The following is a 9018-nucleotide window of genomic DNA, read 5'->3' on the forward strand; positions in this document are numbered from 1 at the left end:
TATAATAAAAATTTCACATTATTAATTAATATTATTAGCAGTTAGTATTGAGTACACTTCTGATTGTTGTCCATTCCGAATATGGTTTCACTCTCGCCCAAAATAATTTTCCTATTGTGGCACTGACCATTCTTGCAATGTGCTTAGTTAACAGACTTTGTTACTGCCCAAAAAATTTAGTGTGAGTTTATAATTGAAATCTAAAAGAGCCTCTGCCATTAAGTTTCAAATAACATGCAAAATTGAATAGAATATAGTATAAAATACAGGAGAGTGGTAGATTATTCATACCCAATCCTCACAACATAGTTCTAAAATACATGATAAATTAAAGCTTTTATTATAGAAAAAAAAGCGGTTCTCATCGTTTTGTGACATATTAGACCAATTTTAGTGAAGAAAATAGAAGACGTTTTTAACTGAATTTTCCTGAAAAATACTAATTTATAGGAAATTCTCGGGAATTCTATCAATACAATGATTTGAGGCAAATTTCTATTCTAGACACGAGTGAGTCAATATCAACAGTAGGATCACCTACAAAAATATGCAGTCTCTAAATAAGAGCGAGAAATACATGATTTTGGCATTTGCAGAATATATAGTGTGGTCCATCTTTTGAAAACTTTGGGAACCTTCGTTTTAGAATATGAGCAAGTACTAGATACAGGGCCGTGCGGTAGATTTTCTCAAATGCCGCTTATGCAAAGACTCGTATAACTGAATTTACATAAAATTTTTTTACAGATGATCAGCCATGTGTTTTGTATATTGTATTTATATTATTTTTATTTCTATTTCTTATGTTTTCATACTTTTCCAAATCTAACAATAAAAAAGCCAAATATTTGTTTTGAATTTGTAATTTTTTCAAATAGTCTGTCTACGGAAAAAATCGACTTGAGAGCAACGTCACTCGTGATGTCGCTTGAGTTTAACCAATCACCACATTCTCTAACGACGTCAGCACTTTTCGCTTAATATATCATTCAATATGTAAATTTTATTTTATTTTCTCTCACTAGACGGCAGAGCAACTTATCCGTTAAAATTGTGTTAATTTCTATAGCATGCAATAACTGTATACAATCATGCATTAAACATCCGCTACAGGCAACTTCCGCGTATTCTAATACCGGAACGTCATGCTTCCATAACACTGTTTATAATGGCGGTGACGTGTATAACAAATGAGGAAGAAACAGAGTCGAAGTAACTTGCCACAATTAAGCGATCAATTGCGGTTGCTCATTGGTTAATACCAAGTTGATTCTTTTCATAGACAGACTATGATAAAATAACAAATGAAACTATTTTGCAGTTGTATTATTTATTTAGAAACAGGATCGATCTGACAACGAAACACAGAAGTACATAAGAATATTACTTTCTTATATGCAAATTATGAAACAAAATAAATAGACAAATTGCGGCCGACGTTTTCACTGCGAAAACGTGTACGTCGGACGTTCAGCGCCGCGTTCATGTAAGCTTAGACGTTTGAAAATGGCGTTTGGAACGTCAGTGGAATCATGCTCGACGTTCCAAACGCCATTGTCAAACTTCTAGGCTTACAGGAATGTGGCGCTGAACGTCCGACGTACACGTTTTCGTGTTGAAAACGTCGGCCGCAACCTCTTTATGAACTAATAATTTCATGAACATGAACTTAATTTTGAACATGAACTGAACATGAACTAATGTTCATGTTCATAAACATGTTCATAATGTTCATGTTCATGAAACAGGTTGAAATGAACATAAACTAACAATTTCGCTTAATATCAGGATGAGTAATGACTAAAAAACAAATTTTGGCAAAGTAGTTAGTGTATACGGGGCATTTATAGTATTAAATGCCCCTTATACACAAACTAAATGTATGTTAGTTAAATGTTAAAAGATGCTGAGATAGAAGAGGTCATATGTCATATCTCGATGTGGGTTGTACTTAACGACAAATTTATTCGTAATTACATCTTTTTATTAAAATCATCTCTACCCTCAAAGTAATTCTTTTTCAGATTTTATAATACTCAATAATATAATAAGCATTACTACTAAAATTTCGTAACTGATGACGCCACGTATAATTTAAATTATATAACTCATTGCTAGACTTTTTTAAATTGAAAATTCATAATTTCGATCGATTGTAATTTTTTAAAAGTGTATTTTTTTAAAAGAAAAGTATACTTAGATAATATTCTAGCGTTAATAAAACTGTGCGAAGGAATTTAAATAAAAAAGTCAGTTTATGGAAAATTAATTGTACGTTATTAAATGAAAATTTATTAACTCTGTTTCATATTCATCATCTTTTACATTGTTGTTAGAATTTATGAAGGATACTTTTTGCAATCGTGAATAAAACGTTACCAAGTAAAGTTAATGCACCGATAGCCATTGCATACACATCTCTTTTTTGTACATTTCTTCCTTCAGTAACTAAAAGAAAAAAAAAAGATAATTAACAAGTAGAACCAACAAAATACTTGTGCTAGTAATTATGTAATGACAATAGGTATATATAGATTATAAGTTTTAAATAGTCAGTAAGAAATATTCATGATTGATGTGCCTCATTTTATACTGAAATTTTAATATACAAGTCTATTCTTATGCTATTAACGACTTACCATTATTAAAGAGCTTCGTGCATTTAAATATTTAACTACTGATTAATATCGTACAGGATACTCATAAAAGCAGGATCAGGTTTGAAATAACGAATATATTTACTGCATTTTATATCTTACATGTTTCAATTGGAAGTACAGTACATTATTGCAGAACGAATCGAATTTGATGTAATGACCTTCACAGAACAAGCGATTCTTTTTGTTGATCCAAGAGGAATACGTGCAGTGGGATAATAAAACTATATTTATATACATATTCACAAAGGAAGAAGTCACATAAAGTTAAATACGAGGAACGGGTTCGAGTTGCACACGAGCAGAACTACTCGAGGTGGTTGGGTGCATCTGCAGCACCTGTGATTAACGTTGCGAAGAACGCCTAAACACAAACGAGATGAACCATATCATACGAGTGAAAAGTACACAGATGAGTAATGAATCTATTCGTCACCATTATCATATAGCCTGGTCATAAATAAATCAACCTCATTGTTCTACTTGCATTACAATGAAATCTGAAGAACGACTTCTGACAAAAACATAAAATATGGCCATCGTTTGAATGTAACTGTTATTTGCACGTTCGACTGCAATAAATAACACATAAAACAGAAATAACAAGTAAAATTTTATTTTCTTTTCTACCAGTTAAATATAATAGTTATGTAAATGTTTTGCTAGTTGATTAACATTAAAAGAAAAAAACATGTGCGTATCTTTTCATAATATTACTTCTAAATTTTCAGTAAATGTAACTATTTATTATTTATTTACTAAAACCATGAGACATTCAGAATGTCTGAACAATAGTTCTCGAATATTAATTAACGGATGCATCAATTTTTTTAGTATTTATATTAATATGAATAACATATTACCTGTAATTAATCCAGTGTCACTACTTGCTGCAATAGCTTTTAGATTCGCTTCGTTGGGCCTACAGAAACACAGGGGTAGAAGGAGTATTATACTGAAAGAAAACATTAAAGATTTTTTTATCAGTCATTAAAAAATATTAGAAGTTTTAACAATATTTGAGACAAGTTTTACTTTTATAAAACAGCATCAGTCTTGCATAATTGCTTAGAATTAGCTAGAATTTATGAAAAAACAAGTAAAGGAAATTATAATTTTTGTCTTCTTACCAGCAGAAAATGGCCGATAACTTCATCTTTGGATCAATATATCGTGCATAAGTTTTAAGATCAGATTCATTTCTATTATATATACTTTTCTGTATTTGTTTTTGACGCGATATTTTCGAAAAGAACAAAGAAAATATCGTAAATCTATCAAAATTATCGACATAAATAAAAAATTCTCGCATATTCAGCATTTCAACACTTTGTGTTGTTATGGTTGTTTTCCATACTAACAGAAAATACTGCATAAGCAGAAAACAAAAGAGTATTGTCACTTCTTTCATAAAAATTTCTGTTTACTCAACTATATTTACTTGTACAGATTTGCATTATGGTATTATATAACAAGATATAGTTTAGATATAGATTACAGTAGATCCCCCTATAACACTGTAGATAATTCCGTGTTATATGAATTCCATGTTGTACGAGTCACTTAGATTTTACAAATACGTGAGCCGTTCACAGCCCGGCACACGTATTTGTAAAATCTGAATGACTCGTACAGCACGGAATTCATATAACACAGAATTATCTAGTGTTATAAGGGGGTCTACTGTATATTACAAGATAAGAAAAGTGGAACCTCTATCAACAATTTTTAGGTCACATTTCAATTTCTTCGGAGGGTTATACGGATACTGTCAACTGTCACGGAATGCCTAGAACGATAACTAGGATTCGTCTCTAGCGATGACTTTCAGTTATTATTTAAATTAATAGTGTGAGAGCCGAACTTGGTGAAATGGTTTGTTAAAATTTAAAAGTTAAGCAACTCGTTAATGGATATTTTTATAGCTATATAAAAGTATTAGTTTCATTATATTGTGTATTATCAATCCTATCGTTGGTACTTTCAATAATTTCTTCGTTTCCTTTCATCCTTTTTACTCAGAGAATTATTTGACTTTGAAAGACGTAACAGTGCCACCTCAAACTCATTACTTATACAAACTTATTTTTTAAAAATAAACAACGTTTGAAGGGATGCAGACTGTAATAAGCAGAGTGGAAGTTACAATGATATGATGTCATTAGTTCTTAATGCTGTAACAAGGTATTTTCAAATTAAGACAGTGTATCAGGAAATGTAATTTTTCTTTAGTCGAGTCTATGCTGAAATATAAATACAGTAGAGCGTCGATTATTCGAATCAATTGGGGACTGGGGTTGTTCGGTAGATCGATGTTTCGGATAACCGATTATGTACGAAAAAATTTATTAATTTATTTCATCTTGACATTTTTCTCCGTTGCGTGTCGCTTCGCGTTAAATTTTCGTCGATGTTAAGCCTAACGAAGACTATTGTATCGTTAAAAATTATTTTTTATTTTGTACAAACAAAATAAATATATTGAAAAATATAAAAACAATAAAAAATTATACTTCAGATGTTAATTTAGTATTCNGAACATGAACTAATGTTCATGTTCATAAACATGTTCATAATGTTCATGTTCATGAAACAGGTTGAAATGAACATAAACTAACAATTTCGCTTAATATCAGGATGAGTAATGACTAAAAAACAAATTTTGGCAAAGTAGTTAGTGTATACGGGGCATTTATAGTATTAAATGCCCCTTATACACAAACTAAATGTATGTTAGTTAAATGTTAAAAGATGCTGAGATAGAAGAGGTCATATGTCATATCTCGATGTGGGTTGTACTTAACGACAAATTTATTCGTAATTACATCTTTTTATTAAAATCATCTCTACCCTCAAAGTAATTCTTTTTCAGATTTTATAATACTCAATAATATAATAAGCATTACTACTAAAATTTCGTAACTGATGACGCCACGTATAATTTAAATTATATAACTCATTGCTAGACTTTTTTAAATTGAAAATTCATAATTTCGATCGATTGTAATTTTTTAAAAGTGTATTTTTTTAAAAGAAAAGTATACTTAGATAATATTCTAGCGTTAATAAAACTGTGCGAAGGAATTTAAATAAAAAAGTCAGTTTATGGAAAATTAATTGTACGTTATTAAATGAAAATTTATTAACTCTGTTTCATATTCATCATCTTTTACATTGTTGTTAGAATTTATGAAGGATACTTTTTGCAATCGTGAATAAAACGTTACCAAGTAAAGTTAATGCACCGATAGCCATTGCATACACATCTCTTTTTTGTACATTTCTTCCTTCAGTAACTAAAAGAAAAAAAAAAGATAATTAACAAGTAGAACCAACAAAATACTTGTGCTAGTAATTATGTAATGACAATAGGTATATATAGATTATAAGTTTTAAATAGTCAGTAAGAAATATTCATGATTGATGTGCCTCATTTTATACTGAAATTTTAATATACAAGTCTATTCTTATGCTATTAACGACTTACCATTATTAAAGAGCTTCGTGCATTTAAATATTTAACTACTGATTAATATCGTACAGGATACTCATAAAAGCAGGATCAGGTTTGAAATAACGAATATATTTACTGCATTTTATATCTTACATGTTTCAATTGGAAGTACAGTACATTATTGCAGAACGAATCGAATTTGATGTAATGACCTTCACAGAACGAGCGATTCTTTTTGTTGATCCAAGAGGAATACGTGCAGTGGGATAATAAAACTATATTTATATACATATTCACAAAGGAAAAAGTCACATAAAGTTAAATACGAAGAACGGGTTCGAGTTGCACACGAGCAGAACTACTCGAGGTGGTTGGGTGCATCTGCAGCACCTGTGATTAACGTTGCGAAGAACGCCTAAACACAAACGAGAAGAACCATATCATACGAGTGAAAAGTACACAGATGAGTAATGAATCTATTCGTCACCATTATCATATAGCCTGGTCATAAATAGATCAACCCCATTGTTCTTCCCGTATTACAATGAAATCTGAAGAACGACTTCTAACAAAAACATAAAATATGGTCATCGTTTGAACGTAACCGTTATTGCACGTTCGACTGCAGTAAATAACGCATAAAACAGAAATAACAAGTAAAATTTCATTTTCTTTTTTACCAGTTAAATATAATAGTTATGTAAATGTTTTGGTAGTTGATTAACATTAAAAGAAAAAAACATGTGCGTATCTTTTCATAATATTATTTCTAAATTTTCAGTAAATGTAACTATTTATTATTTATTTACTAAAACCATGAGACATTCAGAATGCCTGAACAATAGTTCTCGAATAATAATTAACGGATGCATCAATTTCTTTTAGTACTGTATTTATATTAATATTAATAACATATTACCTGTAATTAATCCAGTGTCACTACTCGCTGCAATAGCTTTTAGATTCGCTTCGTTGGGCCTACAGAAGCACAGGGGTAGAAGGAGTGTTATGCTGAAAGAAGATATTAAAGACTTTTTTATGTCATTTGCAATAACTATCTAAAACTTTAAAAAATATTAGAAGTTTTAGCAGTATTTGAGACAAGTTTTGCTTTTATAAAACAGCATAAGTCTTGCATAATTGTTTAGAATTAGCTAGAATTTATGAAAAAAAAAGAAGTAAAGGAAATTATAATTTTTGTCTTCTTACCAGCAGAAAATGGCCGATAACTTCATCTTTGGATCAATATATCGTGCATAAGTTTTAAGATCAGATTAATTTCTATTATATATACTTTTCTGTATTTGTTTTTGACGCGATATTTTCGAAAAGAACAAAGAAAATATCGTAAATCTATCAAAATTATCGACATAAATAAAAAATTCTCGCATATTCAGCATTTCAACACTTTGTGTTGTTATGGTTGTTTTCCATACTAACAGAAAATAATGCATAAGCAGAAAACAAAAGAGTATTGTCACTTCTTTCATAAAAATTTCTGTTTACTCAACTATATTTACTTGTACAGATTTGCATTATGGTATTATATAACAAGATATAGTTTAGATATAGATTACAGTAGATCCCCCTATAACACTGTAGATAATTCCGTGTTATATGAATTCCATGTTGTACGAGTCACTTAGATTTTACAAATACGTGAGCCGTTCACAGCCCGGCACACGTATTTGTAAAATCTGAATGACTCGTACAGCACGGAATTCATATAACACAGAATTATCTAGTGTTATAAGGGGGTCTACTGTATATTACAAGATAAGAAAAGTGGAACCTCTATCAACAATTTTTAGGTCACATTTCAATTTCTTCGGAGGGTTATACGGATACTGTCAACTGTCACGGAATGCCTAGAACGATAACTAGGATTCGTCTCTAGCGATGACTTTCAGTTATTATTTAAATTAATAGTGTGAGAGCCGAACTTGGTGAAATGGTTTGTTAAAATTTAAAAGTTAAGCAACTCGTTAATGGATATTTTTATAGCTATATAAAAGTATTAGTTTCATTATATTGTGTATTATCAATCCTATCGTTGGTACTTTCAATAATTTCTTCGTTTCCTTTCATCCTTTTTACTCAGAGAATTATTTGACTTTGAAAGACGTAACAGTGCCACCTCAAACTCATTACTTATACAAACTTATTTTTTAAAAATAAACAACGTTTGAAGGGATGCAGACTGTAATAAGCAGAGTGGAAGTTACAATGATATGATGTCATTAGTTCTTAATGCTGTAACAAGGTATTTTCAAATTAAGACAGTGTATCAGGAAATGTAATTTTTCTTTAGTCGAGTCTATGCTGAAATATAAATACAGTAGAGCGTCGATTATTCGAATCAATTGGGGACTGGGGTTGTTCGGTAGATCGATGTTTCGGATAACCGATTATGTACGAAAAAATTTATTAATTTATTTCATCTTGACATTTTTCTCCGTTGCGTGTCGCTTCGCGTCAAATTTTCGTCGATGTTAAGCCTAACGAAGACTATTGTATCGTTAAAAATAATTTTTTATTTTGTACAAACAAAATAAATACAGTAGAACCTTCATTATCCGGACCTCCATTATCCGGATTTTCGATTATCCGTATTGTTCAAAATAAACAAAAATTTTACGAATTTGCTGATTTGCACTTGGCGAATTACGACACTGTTTATGTACGTGACGGAATGCATAACTTTTTTTGTTTTAACAACGTCTCACCCAGCACAGTGGTCGTAAACTCTTAAATATATTTTACGTAGTAATAAAAATATAACTTGACATACGTATTTATAAATAATTTATNCGCATATTCAGCATTTCAACACTTTGTGTTGTTATGGTTGTTTTCCATACTAACAGAAAATACTGCATAAGCAGAAAACAAAAGAGTATTGTCACT

General features: G+C 30.4%; 1 long non-coding RNA gene across 1 annotated transcript; it reads right to left on the reverse strand.

The window, feature by feature from the left end:
- Window positions 1-2270: 2270 nt before the first annotated feature.
- LOC111631882 lies at window positions 2271-3829 on the reverse strand. Its single transcript, XR_002757772.1, has 3 exons — window positions 3693-3829; window positions 3521-3612; window positions 2271-2448 (listed from the first exon to the last, which is right to left on the reverse strand). It is a non-coding gene; the product is annotated as an uncharacterized LOC111631882 (long non-coding RNA).
- Window positions 3830-9018: the final 5189 nt, after the last annotated feature.

This window comes from Centruroides sculpturatus, unplaced genomic scaffold (genome assembly GCF_000671375.1).
Source record: "Centruroides sculpturatus isolate CEXI.00-Female unplaced genomic scaffold, Cexi_2.0 scaffold670, whole genome shotgun sequence".
Taxonomy (NCBI): Eukaryota; Metazoa; Arthropoda; class Arachnida; order Scorpiones; family Buthidae; genus Centruroides; species Centruroides sculpturatus.